This window comes from Argiope bruennichi, chromosome X2, assembly GCF_947563725.1.
Source record: "Argiope bruennichi chromosome X2, qqArgBrue1.1, whole genome shotgun sequence".
Lineage (NCBI taxonomy): Eukaryota > Metazoa > Arthropoda > Arachnida > Araneae > Araneidae > Argiope > Argiope bruennichi.
The window spans coordinates 111,880,578-111,903,802 of record NC_079163.1 but is presented as its reverse complement, the minus strand read 5'-3'; the positions used below and the strand labels follow the sequence as shown (position 1 = coordinate 111,903,802).

The window sequence follows — 23,225 nt, the reverse complement described above, 5'->3', positions numbered from 1 at the left end:
CATTCTGTGAACCAGTGACCGTTATTTGAAAGTTAATCTGGATGACGTCACTTTCCTACTTTTCTTTCCTTTCCGCTGTAAGAAATGGCTCTTCAACAGTATTTGCTATTTGTAAAATGTTAACAACCTTTTTGCAATACCATAACTTCTTTTTTATTTTTAAAAGCTTCAAAAATAAAGTAAAAGAATATCGGAAGATTACTCAGAGTAGAAAATGAATTACAATCAACGAGTTGATTGCCTATCACGCGATAACTCGTAAGAGTTTGATTATTTCAAAGTAGATTTGGCAATAGATGTTTTAAAGATATTTTGCAATGTGTCGATTAAAAAGCATTTACATATCAGTGAACAGAAAAATCTCTGATTTACGATTTGTAATGCATTAGATATATTTTGAAAGTATCATACTTTTACAGAATCCTTACAGAAGGGAATAAATTCATCAAAGAATGCCTGAATTTTTTTCCAAGAGAAATTAACCCATTCAAAATTTTAATTTAATTGAAAATTAATTGCAAACAAAATTGGTTAGTTCCTTGTGCTTGCACGGATCTTGAATCAGAAGAATAAAAATTCTTACTAGATTTTATCGCTTTTAAAAATTTAATAAACTTTGTCTATTTTAATGCATGATTAACTTCTTGAAATTAATTGCTTTATACGAGTCACAAATAGCTATAAGAAGGAAAGTCTTCATTGTTTTTGTTCTCAAACCAATATTCAATTTTATTTTCAAAATATATTTGTTTATTGACTAACATATTTCAAAATTTAAAAAATTTTCAGAAATTTTTATTTTTTTAATTTATGAATTTTTCATTTTCAAATTGTGTCATGCTTTCAAAAATAATATTACATTACCTTGTGATAACTGTAATGATAAGCCAAACAATGCGTTAAATTCCTTTCCAAAAAAAAATTGTCTCAAAGAAATTCAAAATTCTCATCTTTCTGAAAATGTAGAGAATTCAAAACATTACAAAGAAGATCATAACATTTTACAAAAGAAATCATCGTCAAGATTGTCACGTGAAGGTTTTAACTGCTTTTGTTTGCCAGTTTCGAATGGATCCTGTTAAGGCTTTGTAACACAAGAAGCAAAACAACACACAAAATCATCATATCTCTTTTTTTTTTATCAAAAGGATGAAAAAAATAAGAAATAAAAGATAAAAAAGCACAAATATGACATAAAATAGCAAATGGAATAATTAAGGCTAAACACATGTCATTCCTTTAATGGTATTTACTTACATAAATTGACCGTAACAGGTGCTCCAAGTTCCAATTAATAACAGGTATATGTAAACCACTCCAATAATGCACCGATATCTGAAAATATATAATATGTTGTGAATCTGGACGGAAACTAAGGTGATTCTTGGAAACAAATCTTGGACAAACATTGTTGTACATCTACATTTATCATGGGTTTCCCATGAGTCATACATAAGCATTCCGTTGAAACACTCTTCATAAATATAGGAAACTCGGCCGCTAGCAAATAGCTGAGTCATTCAGATCTGTAGGAACCGGTGAACAAATTCTTCACCTCAGCGCTTTCGGACTAAAATGTATTCTGAATTTAGGTGTTCCATTACATAGCTGATAGCCCATGTGCTTCTGTCAGGATTGTTATTCACGTCATGCGATATTTTTTCCAACATTTAAAGTGTGTCATATATTGGACTGAAATGCCCCCATGCATAGACGATTTCTTATATGCTTTGCTCCAAATAGTGCATAATGCTACCTTTTCCATGATGGAAATTTGTTGCGAGTGTAAAAGAATCGTGTTTGTTGCCCCTGAGTTTCCGTTATCACCCAAGTTTTGAGTAAAACTGAACGAAATGCATCATATTTGTAATTTTGAACAATAAATTCTTATATATTGAGAAATAAATTCTTATATTTTGAGAAATAAATTCTTATATTTTGAGAAATAAATTCTTATATTTTGAGAAATAAATTCTTATATTTTGAGAAATAAATTCTTATATTTTGAGAAATAAATTCTTATATTTTGAACAAAAAAATTCCTATTTTTACAGTCCATCATTATCAGGTGAACCAAAGATAAAATGCATGTCCACTATCACCTTTTTCATAAAATTATCCTGTTCTCCTTAAAATGGCAAAAGCTTTAAAAAATGCATTTGTATATATGCAGGCATAAGAAATAAGGCCGCCTATCTTCTATGTAAGGCAACTTGATTCTCGATAAATTTTAAATCTTGAATGCTTGATTTTAGGCTCCTCCTGTGAAATGAGATCATCTCCTATTTTGAGATCGACTTCATTATTATAATTTATGGTCAGTGTGAAACTAATGAAATTAACTGTATAACTTTAGTGTTTGTTGGATGTAATTTCAGAAAGTAAGAAACCAACTTTATTTCTTAATTAGCTGATTTCATTGCGAGAAAACTGATATCGTTTAACGGATTCAAGTAGATTTCCGATAGTTATCTGAAAAGAACAGAAAATGATTCGATTTGAAAAAACGATGACAAAGTTACTTATTAGACAACCATAAATAAAAAAAACCCCAATCGAGAAACAATTCAAGATACATATATATATATATATATATATATAGAGAGAGAGAGAGAGAGAGAGAGAGAGTGAGAGAGAGAGATGTTAACCGTGGCTCGAAAAACAGGCCTTTACTAACCGTATTATATATCAAATCAAATATCTCTCCCCTAGAGGAAAGCCCGGTTGAGATCATTGCTTAGAGATGGCTATTATTACAAGAATCACACACTCATTTAACACAAACGAATTTAATGAACTGGACGAACGGCAGGGCCGCTTTACATTGATGAACGCTATTATATTACTGAATACAGTTTTAATGGCAGGAATCAGATAGCTTCTTATTGGTTATTGAGTAATGATGCGAGCGCCGCCAGGATGACGCTCCGTACACCACACACACTCACACATATATATATATATATATATATATATATATATATATATATATATATATATATATATATATATATATATATATATATATATATAAAAGAAAACGACTAAATAAATATTCAATAATTTAATTTAAAAAAGTAAACGCATTCACAATAAAATGAGGCGTTTTGATTTTGAAAATAGAAGGAAAATACGTTTTTTATTATTAAAAACTTGATTCAATGCCTGATTCAATGTATTCATTAAAATTATTTACATGTGATAAGTAAAATTCTGTGTGAAAGTATTTACATGATGTCTGAAAATTGCTATAACGCAATTTCATATGATTTCATTTTTCGATTAAATCTCTATTTAAGTAAAGTGTGCTTTTTTTTTCAACTATTTAAAAGACGGGATGAAAACGTTTCGTAGTGAAACACATCGTACAATGTACTTCACAGTGAACAATGAGAGGAATTTTTTACTTATTCTGTTTGTTTAAACGCGGTATAATTCGTACAGCAAAAAAGATCCGTATTATTTTCTAACGTGTGAGATCATGACCACTTTGTATAATCTGAATATAACTTGCGAATGGGTGTTCGATTGTTCACTTACTTTACGAATGTATTCACTAGCTTCATTCTGCCTTTTCATTCGATATAATGGTCTGGTTGTTAAGTCTCTGATTGGGGTTTGGCAGTCGTGCGTTCGAGATACAATTGTACCGAAGATTTACTTTATATGTGTACCTCTTGCACATTTAATTTGCCCTCGAAAGTTTACAATGTGCTTATTTAGTTGAGCACGCACATGGGAAAAGAATGCTAGCTGCTTTTCCAATTGCGATCGCCTTTCATAATGAACCATGGCGGTCAAATGACCAGCTGTGATTGATGACACTCACGGGGGGAATATGCTATGGAATTTTGGGATCGTTCAAGATTATTCTGGACTATAATTAATTGAAATGATATTGATTCTGAATAGGTGCAGCTAATATTCATTTTCGAGTTTTTTTTTAAATTGGATTAAATCTATAAATATGATTAATCCACATTTGGGATAAATAAATAATATCCTGTAAATAAGGTTCAAATAAATATTTAATCTATATTAATGTAGCTGACCATACCTTATGATTACAATGTTATCCGAACAATCCGGTCAAATGTGCTCATGGTGCGACGGGTATTTTCATGGATAAGGCAGTCGGATGAATTATTGTCTTCGTCATTTAAAGACAATTCAAAATGGCGAGGTCCTTCCCAAAATAGAATCCAAGCTTCTTCGAAACAGAGAGCTTATCTAACTAAACAAAATTAAAAATATGTCTATTTATTCGAATAAGATGAGCTATCAAAATGCCATTTTTAGTTACAAAGTTTAGTTTTAGTTTACAAAGATGTATATCTGTATAATTCATATCTGTCAATTTTCTTTAGAAATTAACATCTACAGATCTTTAGTGTCAGTTTCCCTTTGACTTTTTTTCCCAGAAAGAAGAGTCTAAATCAATCTATAATGCTTCTAATCTATTGAAGTTTATCTATCAATAATAACTTCATTTGTTTCTTCTAAGAATTTCTATTCCTTTACAATCATTAGGTTTTTTGAGAGAAGACATCATCGTTTTTTAAATACATCAGATAAAACCGTGAAGAGAATAAGTATAAGGGTGAAATGATGAATCAACAAAATATCAGATAAAACCGTGAAGAGAATGAGTATAAGGGTGAAATGATGAATCAACAAAATATCGTGAAACATTAATAAAAATGTGTATTATTTATTCTTTAAAACCTAATAGAGGAGCACTGAAGTTACGGAGCAGTTAAACTCAGTGGAAAAGTCTTTGCTAAAGTAAAAATTACATGATAATTTTGAAATGTACTTGGGTATTGAAATATCAGAACATTGCATGAATCATTATTAAAACAATTTTGACTTACATATCTAGTTCAACAATGTGTGCTGAACATTTTTGCACTTCTGCCTAAAATTAAACCTATGACTACAGGAAAAAAAAGAAATTCACTGGGAATAAACTTTAAGAGGTTTTTAAGGTAAATAATATGTAATGAAACTTTTACAATTCTGCCTAAAATTAAATCTATGAAGACAGAGAATTCACAAGAAATAAGTTTCGTGAGGTTTCTAGTGTAAATGATGTATCAGAAAATATTTACCTTTTTGCCTAAAATTACATGATTGCAAGGAAAAGAAGAAGAAAAAATCACAAACAATAAACTGCATGAGGTTTCTAGTGTAAACTTATAAAATATTTGAACTTTTGCCAAGAAAACAAATCTATGATGATTGAGAATAAAAGAACTTTACGTGAAATAAGTTTCATGATGTTTAATATAAAGCAATATACATTGAGATTTTTACACTTTCGCTTATAAATTAAACCTATGATGACACCGAAAAAAAGTCACAACGAATAATTTCGAAATTATTTGGAGAATTAAGAAATCGAGGACTTCCAGTGTTTAGTAACATACTTACCTACATAATCAAAGTTGGCTTCCGAATATGTGCTTTCAGAAATTGGACAGATTTGCTTGAGTCTTCATCACGAAGGCTGCGGTTGAATCATGATAGAACCTCAGTTCATGGTCAAAGGGTTCCAAAATTAATAACTGGTTGTACTAAAAAGGTTCGCAGAGTATATGGGTTTAGTGTATGTAAAATATACCGTTGAAGTTCAACCATTCTCCTGTTAGTGTGGCAAGGAAATTTGAAAAGAGGTGTGCCAGCTCAGGTACCGTTCTTGTAATCTAAACACAGCTTAAAATTGCAAAGTCTGATCTAAAATAGCCCTTTTGTTGCTTGAAGAAGTGAAACCATTGCTCAGTGAAAACCTTTTATTAAGCTCGTACTCATAAGTTGAAGAAAACCGTAATTTTAAATTTATCAATTGATAAGATAGCGTCCGATTTTAAAGCTAAGAAAAAAGTAAGTTTTTATTTTTTAACAAATCTTTGATTTTTTTTTTTTTTTTTTTTATTGTTAACATCATTTTAACTTGATTAAGGTAACCATATTTTCTGAAGATCAAATCGTAAAACCTCTGATTTTGGTGTTGGGGATAGAAAATCAAGCTAAAACAAGGATTCAAAAATGGGATTTTTCCAGCTACTTTGAGACCTTTGCTGACATCGCCATTAATAAAACTGATAGTAAAACCCAACAAATAAAATATATTATTCTTGTTCAAAAGAATTACGATATTAAACTACCATTATTTACTATATTTTATAAACAGTAAAAGTTGAAGCTAGTACAAATTCTTTGAAAAATAGCTTTTTAAAATAAGTTCTGGTTTATATTTTAATTTAACATAAACTACTCATTTTTAGGTAGAAAGCATTATAATCCGGGATATTTTTTTAAAAACTAATAATTAGTAGTGCGACTTTTTAGAAGCAGCAAAGACTTATATTCAATAAAATCCCACAAACCATTGAACCAATAATTTTAATACACATTTTTATCATAAGAATTAAAATATAATTCGATATCCTATTTTAAAGAGCCAACATCCAAAATAATTAGTCATGAGATCTCGCAGATTAAAGAAATTATGATAATAAATTACGATTATTTACTATATTTTATACACTGTAAACGTTGAAGCTAGTACAAATATTTTTAATTTTTTTTTTTTTTTTTCCTTTCTCATTCTTTTGAAACCATACATGCATTTATAACCAAAATGGTTGTCAGATTTTGAAGTCCTCGGACTTCTTCGATTTTGGAATTCTTATGTGAGAACTTAATATGAAAAGTAATTGCTAGCTTTATTTGATAAGCAAAATAATTTCATTAAATCAAATATTAACAATTCGATAAATAATTTACAGGCAAGAAATAATGGAAATTATTTATTAAGTCAACCATCATTATTTTTAAACATGTACACAGTAAAAACAGACAAATTGTTTTGCTCTACACAATTGTTTAATTTCGAATTATCATTGTATTAATATTTATTTACAAAAAAATAATAATAAGCGTTTACTGCGGAATTTCGGAAACTGAAATTTTTATCTGTACCTCCAGTATTTAGAAAAAATGCTGAAACTTACTGTTTTATTTATTTATTTAACTTCAGAAAACGTCTGATTTCTACATAGATAGAATTTTTGAGAATAGTTCAGATACAAAAACGATTATTATAAGCTCTTTAATGCTTTCCTAAAATATCCTGTTTATATCGACAGTTTAATTTTGCATTAAGAGGATAGATGGCGCCAGTGTTAAATTTGTTTGAAAAATTTAATTAACATGATTTCTTAGAATTTATTCACTTAGGACCCTTTGAACTGAAATAAAATTTCACAACCTGATTTCGTCAAGAATATTTTCTCATAATCCAAAAAATGAGGGGGGGGGGAATTAAATAAAGCATTAACTAATATCAAATAAAAAAATATTCAATCTTTTCTCCAAAATTTCACTGGTATAAGTGTCAAATGAAATCATTTGTTTCTACATCTGATGACATGTCTAGAAAAATATACAAAATTTTTCAGATAAAATACAGTTGAAACCAGAGTACTAAACTAGTCTTAGGTCAACTGAGATAAGTTGGAATCAAGTTTTCTTTATATTTCCATCCATTAAGAATTAGGGTGGAATAATATTCCACACTTTTCTCAGCGTGCTCAGATACTAAAATGCATTTATACCTCTTATTCTTTTGTTTGTTTTCATGCATATAAATATTTTCTCAAAGTAATAGTTTTGAAAAAGCACCTTTAAAACTTTTCATTTTTAATTCATTCTATTGCATCAGGGCCATCTTAAGGAATAGTCGCAGTCCCACCCAGGGCGAAGGCCAATTTTTCCATACCCTTATTTAAGTACTTAAATCAAGAGTTCCAAAATGTACAGAAATTCTAAAGAACTTTTCAGCAAGAATAAATTTGTTATTGCGTACTGTGCAGGGCTCAAATGAATTGTCAAATATATATATATGTAAGCATTATTTTATTTTAAGCAGAATGCCGTTTTTAATCCATCGGGAAAGCATAATTATTTACAAGCAAAGACGCGGACATTGCGCGTCAGCCACAACGCGTTGCAAAAGCAGAAGCAGGAAAAAAGGGCCGAAATAAATTATCCCTCGCCTTATATAACCTTAGATTTTGATAGGGAAAATATTTCTCCATACTGTTAATATATTATTACGATTCTGATAGGGATTTCTGACGCATGCCAATCACATGTAAGGGAAATACAGGGATCTTTTAAGAAAGAATGTACTTACTGGACATTTTTTTTACCCCTTGACGCCGAGCGTGTGAAAGTATCGGCGTTTAGCTGATTAAGCAATTTTATGAAGCTTCTGTTGAATTAATTAAGTAGAGAAAGTGGAATTGGATCACGAAATAAGAGAATATTTTAGAATGAAGTTACTAGGGGCTAAATTAGGATAAAATCTTGGAAATTAATTAAGTTGAAATTAAAGTTTAAAATATCATTACATATATATATACACACACACATATATATATATATATATATATACACACACACACACACACATATATATATATATATATATATATATATATATATATATATATATATATATATATATATATATATATATATATATATATATATATGTGAAACTTTGCTTCCCTGCGAAAGTGCCGCCCCAAACGCCCCTTCTACCCTAGGCCACGGCCTTGTGATGAGATTATTTAACGTCCCATTTAAAGCGTAACTAGAATCCAAAGAAAGCATCTATCCAATAAAATAATTGAGGAGCAAAAACAGCCTCCAATTCTTTAATTAACCGAATTTTCGAAAATTGTACCAATTTTGCCAATTGGTACAATTTTCGAAATAGGATTCATCAAGCCAGCTTCTTCTATCCCTAATCATAAACATGATTAATTTTAATGGTTACGTTATAAATATAAAATTTATTCCCACATGTGATTTGTATGAATATCTCTTGTATTGTTATATATGTTTATGTAACATTACAAATCGATTTCTGTCTAGTTACAAATCTTAAGGATATTTTTAGTTCATTTGAAATTACAATTAAATAAATTTTCGACTTCAAAATTAAAATAAAATTAGTATAGTATATTTCTAAGCATCCTTTCTTCACTGATGATTCCCGGCTACTGCCCAATCAACACATTGAGCCCAATTAATCCAGCAATAAAACCCCTATTGTAATGTAAATTTCAGATTTCTCTGTTTCAGAAATAATAAAAGCAGCAATTCCAAATAACAGTATTGCAGAAATTATAACAATTTTATGAAGCAGCCGGGAAAAGAACACTTAAAATTTAATGAATTCTGTTTCCGACACTTTACTTTTTCCTGGTTTCCTTATAGAATTGCAAAATTCCCTGTAACATTATTATAAATTATTTTCTTTGTCATATTCCAAATCCACCAGTTTTCTGTGTTTTCTATCATCCTTCTTGTAGGAGTATTAGGGCTTTAAAACCAAAAGCTTGAGATGACTCCTCAGGTTTTGAATGAATTAAAATTTTCCTGTTCTAAGACATTTTAGAATAACGATATGCTGACATGCTATATAATAATGTTTTCCAAATATTTTAGAAAGACAAGAATTTTTTAGCTGAGAATATTAATGACAATAGTGGTTGCATTTAATACTTAGATGCTCATAAAGTATCGTAAGAGTTTCAAGATTTTATTAAAATCTTATGAATAGACAAATCTGTGAAAATTACTACAAAATAAGTAGTAGATGCTGATGGGTTTTTTTTTTTTGCGTTAATTAATGCACTTCTATACGAGTACCATCAATTAGATGTAGTACATCAAGACGATGTTTGAATTCTTCCCATGTTCACAGCAGCACGGCGCCATTATGAATGCTAAATGAAATAAAATCTTAAATCCAATCTTTTAGTAATTTTATAAATGATATTTTGCTTCAAGAAATTCTTTTGCTGTAATTTTGTTCAATCCGGGGCACCTTTAACATAAACCAACAGAACGATACACATCTCTAGATATATATCTTGCTTTATCTTTAGAAAAAAATGTTAGGCTCATTTTTTTTCCAACAATCTTTTATTAATCAATAAAATAAATGAAATATGCATTGCAATGTAATCTCAAACTTTTTATGAAAATTTAAGCAATTTTTTTTATTATTATTATTTTAAAGAGATTTCGTAGACAACCTCTATGTATATAATCAAATATATGCCTAATTTATCTTCGAAATGCTCAGTTTCTAAGGGGTGAGGTTGATTTGAATCTTTACATGTACTTTGTTGCTCATGATAGATTTTCATGCACTAACAAAGACAGTATTATATGACAGAGAAACTTTCAATATGCATAAATTAAATATATATGTATCTATTTTGACTATATACAGTAAAGAACTTCCTGGCTGTCTACAATTCAAGGCCAGCAATAATTATAATCATAGAAGTCATCTCTACTAGATGTATAATAAGGTGGTTATGCCTTGCGTGATGAAATCCCTTGCAACGTTACCTAACGGTAAAATTTGGAATCAGCACTCTTATCAAGAAAATATCAAAAAATACAGGAATAAATTAAATTACAGAATTGAAGTGCATAATAGATTTTGCACGAAAAGGAGCCTTTTCGCATATTAATATGAAAAATAGAACTCATAAAATGCACGTTTGTTTGGTCGCAATGTCCAAAATTATAATGTCACAAGTAGATATGTCTTTCCAAAAAGTAGAATCTGAAAAATCATAAACGAACTAGATTATCGTTCATATAGAATCAATCTCTTTGCAGGTATCATTAGCAGGAAATGTTGAAAGAAATTCGGCATGTTAAAGCTTTATAATGAGTCACTCAGAGGACTTTGCAGACATTTCAACGGATGATTTTTCGTACAGATGCTAGAGATGCTCTCCACGTGCCTCGAGACTCTAGGGGAAGGGGAGGTGTTAAAAATTGCAATTCTATATTCATCTCAATATCAAACCAATGTCAAATTTAAGATATTGGGTGGAGGAAGGGGCGTCAAAACAACTTTGCTCCTGATATAACAATCTGCCCCTGAGATGAGACTTGCTTTTTTCGTAATAACATGTGCAACACGCAGAGTACTAACCGCAAAACGCTGGAAAATCCCTTCCCCTTTTAGTACTTAAGTCACTAAGAATTAAAATCTGTGAGAACTTTGTTAACAGCCTCACAAATAGTATAGTACCTTTCTTATTTTCCTTCAGATCTTTTAAATCCAAAGACTCTCAGTGGGCATAAAAGAATGTACCCTTGATTCGAGAGATAGGCCAATTTCCTTAAACGTTTCTTTCTCGGCCAGTACCATCAAGTACTAAACTAAATAAGGTTTTAATTCTGTCCAGAGTAGCAACATAATCAACTTTTCGGCATCTTAATCATTTTTGTTTTAAATCTTCTACTGAATCATTGACGAAACTTCCTTTTATTTTTCTCATCTTCGTAGTACAAAAGTATCATTTTACTATTCCCTAGATTAAAAATGTCAAAAATGGTAATAGTCATGTGTAAAAAATAATAAATATCTTGCATGAATATGCAAAGCAAAGAAATATATAAAATCAATATTTAACATCATGTCATTTGAAGTTTGTCATTTTCACAGAACTACTAAGTTTCTATTAAGAATCACGACTATTAATAAAGACTCAGAAGTCCAGAACTTGCTCTCTTCCAGTGTATAATACGAATTTTAACCCATTGCTACAGGAAAACTATAGTTCGGATACGTTTTCTTACAGTAAGCGATGTGTCTAACCATTTTAGCCAATTTACAGTACAAAAATAATTATAAATTCGAAAATTTGGGATGTTTTCTTTCTGTAGTATGCTATTTACACAGCGGATCGATAAACAGCTCCCATGAAAAAGTGACAAATTTGTTTGAAAATTCGTGTGAAAATGACAAATTTTTAAGTGAAATGTAAATTGAGCAGAAAAGAAGAATTTTCCTTTCACACGATGCATCATGGATACCTTTTTTATTATCTTTGTTTACTCTTCTTTAACCTACGTGATATAAGATTAAATTTGAATGAATCCATTAAATGATACATTATTTTTGTCTCCAACAGGTGTCAGGATTTGCTGTTCTTGTTGCGTGGTTATTTATTCTTTTATCCAGTGCCCCCGGTTATATTGAAGCGGGTCCAAACAGCAACATCAGTGTTTGTCATTTTTGTGATGATGATGTCGATTTCAGCGTCCGGAACCTTTTATGCTGTTCGCTGACCTCAAGGTGTTGTGGGTAAGAAAAGTTTCTCTATTTTAAGTACACCAGTATCAGTTAGTGATTTCTTTGAAATATGCTTGAAAGTTTTACGAAACTTGTTAGCAAGGAAAACTCTTAATTCATACAGAGCACAGAATTTTTACACGCTACTTTTAATCCAGCTATAAAAATAATTAGGTAATGTAAGCTTACTAATTTAAGATAAAGAAATTTTGTTATCTACTTTTTAAAAAAAAAAGCTAAAACATCGATAGACTGTTATGAATGAATGTTTATATTTTTACTAACAAAATTTTTTAACTTTTTTTTCAGGCATTTTAATCATATTAATCATCAATTTCGATGCGATGCTATAATTACATTTTTATTTTATCCGAGATGTTTTTTAAATAATCTTGGTTACGAATGTTGTGCAAACAAAGCTGTAATTAAAGAATTTGGAACTTGGGACAATAGATAATAATAACCCATCACTCCTTATTGTTTCTTCCAAACTTAACCACATTTTTTTAGTTATGAATGATCATTTTCTTAATAACTAAAGAAGCCTTATACATCTTAATAGACTGAAAAAATTTTCATCTACTCGTAATATCTTGCTGTTATGTTCTATTATATGTTATTATTTAGTCCTATTCAATCTTGTTGAGTCAAAAAAATATGACATCCTCAGCATTTGACATCATACTGAACACAATATGAAACTTGTACCATAAATAAATGTAAAATGTTTATTAGTAAATTATTCTGTATCTTTTATTTTTAGATTTGGATTAGAAAAATCTTTATTTCTTTTTATAAAGGAAGCACATTTTTTAAATAATTTATCAAAGTTAATTTCTTGGATTTGGTTTTATATTTTTATAAACTTCATATAGAATTAATCTCTATTAAAATAGATAAATAATAATAAATTACATTTTTTTAAAATAAAAACTCAGATATTTCTTCCTTCTTACTCGGGGGAAAAAGGGGAGGGTTATTAAACTCAGTATTACTGGTCGCCCCGATGGTAATTACGGGCCAATATGAAAAATTCGAAAGTGAGGTAGGTAATTGTCGGATGGAGTCTGTTGGTTCAATTCATTGAATATGATGCTTCAAAAACATTGTTAAATAAAAATGAAAAAAAGCAAAGTATGTTAAAAATAAGATAATTTGTGTGTGGGGGAGACCTTAATTTCACTGATTTATTTAATTTGTTGTCACAAAGAAAATGCTCGAGCCTTCTTATTCAGAAGTATTGACCAGGTGCGACCTTTTGACTACTAAGCTTTATTATACAATATCAACTGGGAAGGATATACTAGGATGCTTACTTCGATTGCCCTAATTGAATTAACTAAATAATTTTAAAAGGAAAAAAATAACATTTTTGTAGTTGAATCTTAAAATCTTTGATTGTTTGTTATTAACAAAACTGGTTTGCTCTCAAATATTCCAAGTAAAGTTAATTAACATTTCTTTAAACACAGACAATCTGCGTTATAATAAGTCTATGCTGAGAATATATTCTTTTGAATGATTCTTATTAAACGTTTAGCTAACAAAATTATTAGAGCAAAAAAAGTGACCCAAAAACTTTTAATTGAATAAATATTATGATCGCTAATTACTTATCCTTTATGAAATCTTAATGCCTCACTCGTTGCGTTATCGACTAATCTATTGACACATCTAATGACTCTTCACTCACCGAATTATTTATTCAGAGGAAAAGCTCTATTTAAATCGTCCTCTTTATTTTATAAGCTTCATAACAAGTTTCTTCTTTTAAACTTATTCGTTCATAAGATTGACTGTTCTGAACTTTGTAGTATTCTAAAGGATCTGTTCATGGATGAAGTTTTCCTCATTCTTGTATAGACCCTTACAGGATAAATTTGTTTTATTTGTCACATAAAATAACTTATTCCATTTTACTAATGAACATTTGTGACATTAGTCATATTTAACCGACAGTAGTTATTTTATGCAGAATTCAACAGTCCTCTTCATTTGATTTAGCCACCACCATTCCAGATTCATTTCACAACCATCTGGAAAAAAATGTGACAATGACTAATTTTAATACGGTTCTTTTAATTAAATATCGTGATGAATGTAATTCTTATATTTTAGCAATATTTAGCAAAAAATGTGAAGACTAACTGCTACCGAGAAGTTATTCGTAAATGACAAATGCCATAATAGTTTTTAAAAAAACAACTTAACAGTGGCGGATTTACAACTAGGCAGATTAGGCAGCTGCATAGGACATCTAAGCTGAGAGGGAACACCAAGCAGAATAATTATTTTTTTAAATTTATAATTGCGAAATAAGTTTGTAAAAAATGCAAATTCTGTAAATACTAAAGTATTAAAATTAACACTTTGTCTCGTATTAATGATAAAACTGGTTCTTATCTATAGCATTACATTCATTTTGTTATTATAGTATTTAGTAACCATAAGCATCTACTTAAATAGTATTGTGTGCAAACTTAGAAGACGAGCAGACTGGAGTCATGATAGATAAATAAAAACAGATCATAGTCACAACTATTATTATTAAGTTTAACAAAATTAATAAGATAAAAAAAATATTAACCTATATTAAATTATTAACAGGTTAAAAATGTGCCAAAATGGATATTTAAATTTATTTATCAAAAGAGATGCTTCTTAATGTGCACTGACGACGTTCTCAACGCAGAGGCAGCAGTACTAAAGAGGAGGGGGGGGGTCCTTTCGTTGGCGAGGAATTGAATTTCTTACTCCCCCGACACCATACACATAGTTAATTATTATAAATGATTGTTTATTATGATTAAACTATCTATTAAAATTTTTTATTATCTTTATTTAAATATGAAATTAATTATGTGTTTTTTGACTATAAATTAGCGAAATGTTGTTTGCCCTCTATCGGAAAATTTCTGCAGCTGCCACTGCCGCAAAAAATCTAAATCCGCCACCGCAGCTTAATAATGAGAAATATACCGCATTTTATCTTATTTTTACTATAAAATAAATTTTAATCGAAAAATGTCATACATAGAAATTTTCATATAAGCTCTTTACACTCTGAACTCTTCTTATTTTTACGAAAATTTATCTGCATGCAGATATTATTTCCTAATTAAAGAAAATATTTTGCATTGTAAGCACCATTTGATAAGCATGTTTCGTAACTTGTGATTTGCGAATTATAAACTACTTATATTCTCTATGTGCTTCACTTATTTGTAATCAATCACCTTCAGTATTCAGGAAAGTCGTATTTTCAAGAAATCACCATCAGTAAAATGTTAGTCACTTTTGAGTTTTTCAACATGATACAGAATTATCATAGTATAAAATTAAATCGGTATACATTACTAAATAATTTTATACATTCAATAACATAAAATGAAATTTTATATATGAATGCCTTTACCTCCCCCTCTTTGAAAATTATTGTCATATTTTTCTAGCATGTAATCATTAAAATGTTCCACAGATCAAAAACATACCTATATGAAAATGTATTATGCTTTCAAGAAAAACTAACATTGAAGTGAAAACTTATAACACTGTTCGCTACAGAAACTTGAGACTATCACTTTTGGATTATTTTTACCCCCGAGGGTTAACATGCAGTAAGTAAGATAAGAACAGTAAGATTATGAATTATTTTGTCAGACCTTGACCGTTTTGTTAGATGCATTTTCTTTCGGCTCTCTTTTTTAGCACTTGTTACTTTGACACGTGGTTATTAATTTTGATTCGAAACTTGTGTATATATGTGACTAGTTCAATTTTGCGGAATATTTGCTATTGTTACGTCATTTAATTTTGCTAATACAGTAGACTCCCGATTATCCGCGGGCGGGTTATCCGCGGCTGCCGCACAAAGTTTTTTTTTTTTTTTCTTTTGACTGATTTTTTCAAAAAGGTGCAGTTTTACAGTTATGCTTTTGTAATTACATAATACATTACAGTATTAAAACAGCATATATGTATTAATTTTTTTACTGTAATAATAATACTCTTGTATCCTTGACGCCTCTCGTAAATACAAAGCACTTTTCTGTTTTCATTAAGAAAATGCATTTTAGGTGAGTTTTGAGTGATATACTAAAATATTAAGCGTTAGTTAAACATTTCCTGCTGTTTATTTTACGTTTTATTGTACATAAAACGATTTTTCAAAGTTGGAATGACTCTTTTCTCTTTTGCTATACCCGTTTTTAGCTTTTTTCGGATTATCCGCGATTTTTGTTATCCGCGGCGGCCGCGCCACCCAATTCCGCGGATAATCGGGAGTGTGCTGTAATCGGTGTTTACTGCATTATTACTATTGTATTAAATTAAATGTTTATGTATCTTCTCTCACCTTTTCATCACTCTCCTATTTTGGTGAAATCAGTGACTCCTGGCTCATGCGCTGAAGCGCGGAGCATTTCTGTACCTGAAAACAAACAGTATATTCGTGCAAAATAAAATTTCAAAACTCTTCACAGCTTAATTTTCAAATTTCTTAATCAAAAGAACTATAGGCTTAAAATCAAATGATCTATATCATCCTTCCTTTTCCCCCTGAAACTTTGCTAACACTAACAGTTTAGATCATGTCACATAATCAAGTGAAAAACGTAACAGAGTATCAACTGCCCGTTTTCTTACACTGTGCTACGTCCTCGCACTTTTTTTCCCCTCTCTCTCACTCTCACTTATAAGATGAGCAGTGTATTCCAAAATCAATTCCGCCTGTTACATTAAATACGTGTCACGTGAGAATAAATAAGCTCCATTTAAATTAATGAAAATCAATTGATTTAAGAAACTCTGGTCAAAATTTATTTAGTGAAAGAAAAGTGTCTTTACTTTTACAGAACAGTTCTGCAATTGAAGACTTACGGAACCCATTATTATGCATGGACTGAATGATTTTATTAATTTTTGCATTTGAATTTGTGTTGTCAAAATTAGGAAATCAAAGCATAAGAAATCAGATGTACAATTTGGTTGGTCATTAATCTCCATCAGGAGAACTTAACACGCGGAAATGTTCTGATAAATAAATTCGAATTTGTCACGTGCCAGTTGGCGTGATCGAAATTCGCTGAATTGAATAAACATTAGATTTCTAGGCCTTTAAAAGGAAAGCAAATAGCTGACGAAATGTCTGGTTTGAAATATAGAATAGAGAATTATACCGTACACAAAAGGTAATAAAAATATGGAAAATGAGAAGAAAAAAAAATCTTTAACGGAACTTAGATTAAGTCAAAGTGCAAAGCTTATCTAAAATCGTTAACTTGCGCTTTTTTATACCACAACATGTAATGAATGTCTTTATTGGTTAATACTTCTCATGTTTTGAAACCGGTAGGGGCAATTACAAGAAAATGTATTCTTTTGTATTTGGAAGCTTGTTGAAAGAAACAGTAACTGTGCAATAATTACTTTAATTACATTTTGCAGAGTATGTCATTCGGTCACCTGCTGTTTCGCGGTAGACTAATCAACTCTAAGCATACACATTCAGAAAGACAAACGGGCATAAAGAAATTGGATTTTAAATCTTTAGCGAAACAAATGATATCATCAATTTCAACATATTTCATAATAATGAGTTCAAAAACGCGATATCCGAATAAGCAAAAATCATTATGATGAATTCCTCCTTGTGAGATTCTGAAATTATATTAAAGGAAAAAAAATTCCAACAGTAAACATTTTTTTAAATTTATTTTTAAAACACTTTGTTTTGATCTCATCATCCTACATCAGTAAAAATATTTCTTTTAATTTTGTTTAAGCTACCAAAAAATATATTAATATACAAAGTAGATGCTATGTTAAATTCAGCTCCGTTCTGAAACAATAAGAATACTATTTTAGGATGGATCTTGTAATTTTAAACCATGAAAAGGCGATAACTATATCTAAAACTGTGCTCAACTCTCCAAAATTCTACGACTCGTTAACGAGAGAATACGTTGATATTAAATCCATGTCAACAGATTTAATATCTACCAGGTGTACCATCTTTGGTGTAATGAGGCTTGGAACTCATGTACAAAATATCCAGAAGTATAGCATTAAAACTGAATTTTCCTATCCATTCTTCCCATTTTGATTATTACAGAAATTTTTCAAATATGTTTATCGACAAATCAACTTCTAAAGCGCACAAAAATTTGCAACTCATCTACAACATCCTTGAAAAGTAAAATAAACCACGAAATATTATCCGAAGTACTTAACTTGCAAAAAAAATCTTTGTACAGCTGAATATTAGAAGGTTAAATATTCTGTAGATTATCATTAATTTTTATGAAGAAAATAATAACGACACTAAAAGACAGCTATACTTAATAAAGCAACAATAATAAAATTTAAAAGTTAATTGTGATTAATTTTCAAACAAAATAATTCCCCGGTATTCCTCTGTACCTGAAAGATTCTGAAAAATATTAGCAAGAACCACAGTGGCCTAGAGGTAAGGTCTCAATTTCGGGCTTAGAGAGCTCTAGGTTCGAAATCCACTGTATATATGGAGCTAAAAGTCAGTAAATCTGACGTCAAGTCAAACCTTTTAATATCAGTGAGATGTAGAAAGTGGATATCCGTTCAGGCGTCATCTTCATCATCTGATCGAGATAATTTTTGTGTTGATTCAAACATTAATCTAACTAAAGCTGGACACCTAAAAATAATCAGTATAAAAAGAAAACGTTGAACATTTAGAGATTTTGATAGAAATCTGAACAGGTTTGATTCGGTCTAGTGGAGTTAAAATAAATTTTGTTTGTAAAGAATAAATTTCTTGAGTTTGATTTCAAAAAATCCATTAGATCCAAATTGTCGAACATAGCAAACATATTTAGTCAACACTTTTAAAGAATGGTTGATAAAAATCAAAATGAAAATTTAGTCAGATGTTTATGTTATGTCCATGAACAGTTTGACTATTCTTTTTATTGAGTATGCATTATTCTACTTTCATTTTTGTGCTTCACTTGGTTTTAATTTTTTAATTTAGGGATTTTTGAATGAAGGAAGCATGGCTCTCCCAAAAATGGAGGAGAAGCTCATGAATAGCAAAGAACTTCTTTGTAAGGTAAACCTCCCTGCACTTTTTCAAGCATTAAGATTCGTGAAATCTTGGTGTTGCATGGGAGATAAAGATATGAAGAACAATTTGGTAAAGATCGAACAAAAAATTACTTTTCTTCGTTAATGGAGCAATTTCGATCGTGAAAGAGCATTTGACAGAATTTTTCAACTACAAATAGAATTCGAAAGTGGATCCGTCTTCTCATCGCTTTTTATTTATTATTTTTGTGTTATGAAGGTTATTTCTAATGATTTCAGTGTATTAGTGCAATACAAGATTTATTTTTACAGTAGAAATATCTGTTAAAGGAGTTGCAATCTTGATGAAATTCAAGAATCAGTAGATTGTTATTTTGACATATGAATAAGACAGATAAAAATTTCAAGGGCAGAGATAAGAACGGTAATTAAGGTGAATACAAATCACGATCATTTAAGAAAAACTTAGCTCATGTGTTCGTTAGCCGACGGGAATCGCAGAAAGAAAGCACTGACAATGTGTTGGCAGTTTTTATCAACTTGAAAGGGGAATCTCCCTCATTTTCGCTAAGATTAGAAATAGCTTACAATGCTAATGGGTAATGTAGTTTATTTCTAAGTTGTGAAAGTTACAGCTATTAGATTTTGAGAGGCGTGAAGAAAATCAAGGGTTTGTACTTTTCCTAAGTTGCTTATACACTCTCTTAGATAATTTCTTATATAAGAAATACTTTAGTTGCAGTATAAGTGGGTTTATTTTTAAAAATTAACTTTACATAGAATCAAGCGAGGACAAAATGAATTAATTTAATATGTAAATATATAATTTTTAATAGGCGATTATGCGCCAAGAATATTTTTTCAAATGGCATTAAACGAGAACGGGTTTTTTTTTTATAGGGAAAATTGAATTGAAAAATTACTCTCATCCAACCATGAATTCCTTATTTCTGCCCAACATCATAAATTCTTCAATAAATGAAATGAAAAAAATAATAATAAATAGTGTGTAATCTTAAATTGAACCTAAGTTATGGCATATACTTTCATTCATCATACGAATTCTTTCGTAAGAAGAGATGCTTGTATTCTTTCTCTTTTTAATGTGGTTTATCATTTGAAAGAATAATTTGTTCTTAAAAATTTTAAATATCTCACAAACTGACTTCATTTTTAGCTACACTGCATCTCAATACTGAAAATTCACTTTCATATTTGAAACCAACACATTAAATATAATCAGAACCATTTAAATAATTCAAGGCACCAAATAAAATTTTTTTTTCATTAGTGGTAGTGATCTGTGCAATTTATTTTAACCTCTGATTGCAAGTACATGGTAAAACATTGTAGGAGTGTAGCGTAATCACTATCTTTAAGCAATTAAAGAAAAATTGCTTTTTCACTAATGAATAATATATATACATAAAAAAATCATGCTATCATGCAATATGACTTTCAAAAAAAGTCGACCTTCAAATTTTTCTTGAATTTTAGTAACCATTTCATGATTCCGTATTACAAAAGCTCGAAAATTACAGCACACACAAATCGAATTGAACTGTATCATCCCAACTCCATTTATACAAAACAAAATGTTTCCTATACTGAACAAACCAATTAATGTATTAAATTAATAAAAAATAAAAATAAGCAGCAAACATTATGCTAAACACTCAGCCAGTAAATACTTTTTGTAAAGTAAAGCAAATAACCATTTTTAAAAGAATGAACATAACCATTGTTAAGTGATCCCTAGTATCTTATAATTGATTCTTATATGTGCGTGTGTGTGTGTGTGTGTGTGTGTGTGTGTGTGTGTGTGTGTGTGTGTGTGTGTGTATTTTGCTCTATTCGATGTGTCACATGCAAACATCGAATTACTGGATTAATGGAGTTTAAAAATCGTAATTTAGGAACAAAACACATTTATGATGAAGTTTCACCATACATAGTTCTGCCGTCATCAAGCAACAAAGAACAACCATACAATATAATTACGTGATACGTAATTCTATATGCTCTAATTGAGATTTTTTTTTAAATTTAATCATCTACAGAAAGCACCATTTATATGATTCTCATTTAAATATCATTATACGGTTTTTCGCCATAGTCCCGATAAATTCGTAGCCATTGTAAAGATAAAATACTTTTTTGTGCAAGTTCATAGATTCGAACTTCACATGCCAAAATAGGATATAATATTGACTGGTGTAGCAGAACTTTGTTTCTTAATGAGAACAGGGAGTATCTGCCAATAAAGGAAATGATTACTAGGATTTTGTTTCAAAATTTACCAGCACTTTAGAATTTCTTAATAACTGACGTTGACTTGTTTTCGTACAGCATTTGATATCTCACTGATCATTAAAATTAGCTGATAAAAATATCACGAAAAAAGGATTTCATATTTACTAAAAATAATTCCACATGTGTAAAAATAAGGATTTTAAAATGCGTAAATATATGTCAGAGGAAATATATCCAAGCATAACATTGCAGTACAACACTAAATTCGTTTCAAAATAAAAATAGTCCATGACCTCAGAAAGCAAATGAAAACTAACGCAATACGCTCCATTGAAAAACTTCGAACTTATTTTGTTTGACAAAACACTAGTGGAAAAGCACTCAATGATCATAATTCAATTCATACTGCAATATTTCATACACACAGAAAATAAGCTCGATTAAAGATTTAAAAAAAAATAACGCTTACCTGTAGACACATAAACTCTATAAATATGAATGTATAGTTTCTACTTAAGATATGTATTCAAAATATGATTTTTTTCTCCATTTTATGATAATTTTTTTATTTTAAAATTTTATTATTGTTTACAGTACTATTTAATAGTATATTAGTACTACCTTTTAAAACTGCAAAACTATATTTTAAATAAATTTGCATAAACAGTATTAAATTTGTAAAAAAAATTTTTAATGTAACTTAAATTATACATTTTTCCATTCATATATTGTTTTACATCAATACCTTTAAAGATGCATACAAAGTACTTTACAATACTTCCAAAATGGAAGAAGTCCTCTGATCAAAACAAGTGATTTATGTCAAAAGATTAATATTCAAAAAAGAGAAGACTGATAACTTTTTTTTTTTTTTTCGTTCTAGGCCTGACAGAATATAAAGTCAAAACAGTCCTACACTGTTGGTGAAAAACAAGAGGATGCTAAAGAATATTTATACACGCCATTTTTTAACCCAGTGCTGTAAAATATATGCTTTATCAATAAAGTGCTACTTTTCTTAATTTTTTTTATAAATGGTTATACATCCTTGCATGTATCTTGAATTGCTCAAGGCCGCGGTGGCCTGGAGACAAGGTCACAGTCACAGGGCTCCAAGTTCGGAACCCGATTTCATTGAAAAATCGCCGAATCCGTCGTCCGTTCCAACGACGAAACACGCTAAATCTGTCTGTATCAGATGTTCTATTGGTGTATCTCGCGAGCTCGAAGAAGGGAGTTCCAGGTAAAGCGACATCAACATGTAACTACAATCCAAAATCGCCAGACCAGTTCCGATAAAGCCCTTGTATTCTTCAAACAAACAAACAAAAAAAAAACCCGTTAAACTTGAATAATTGATGATCAAATAACATAAAGCACACATATACTTTTTTTTCTTTTTGTCAAAATATTGCTTAGGGATAGATTTTTCCATTTTATCACCAACTTAACAAAAATTAGGAAAAATCAATTAAAATGTATTTGTTTCACTCACATTTGCATTTTTTTGACCCACGCAGACGTTTCAATTAATCAATAACTTTGAACTGTCTTGCTGAGTAGTTGCAGATAATGCTAATTTTTTTTACTGGAAAGAGCATAAAAAAGTAATTTAATGTATAATGTTTTCAAAGTAAAAACTTTCAAAGGCAAAACGATGTCGAAATCTGGGGGAAGGAGATTTTTCTTTTGGAGCTCTCTTAAACTTAACTAAAACTTTCAAAAGTTC

The 23,225-nt window shown here is 29.8% G+C and overlaps 1 pseudogene; it reads left to right on the top strand.

Moving 5' to 3' along the window:
- The first annotated feature begins 4,069 nt into the window (after positions 1 to 4,069).
- On the top strand, positions 4,070 to 22,517 carry LOC129959848 (uncharacterized; annotated as a pseudogene).
- The last annotated feature ends 708 nt before the right edge of the window (positions 22,518 to 23,225 follow it).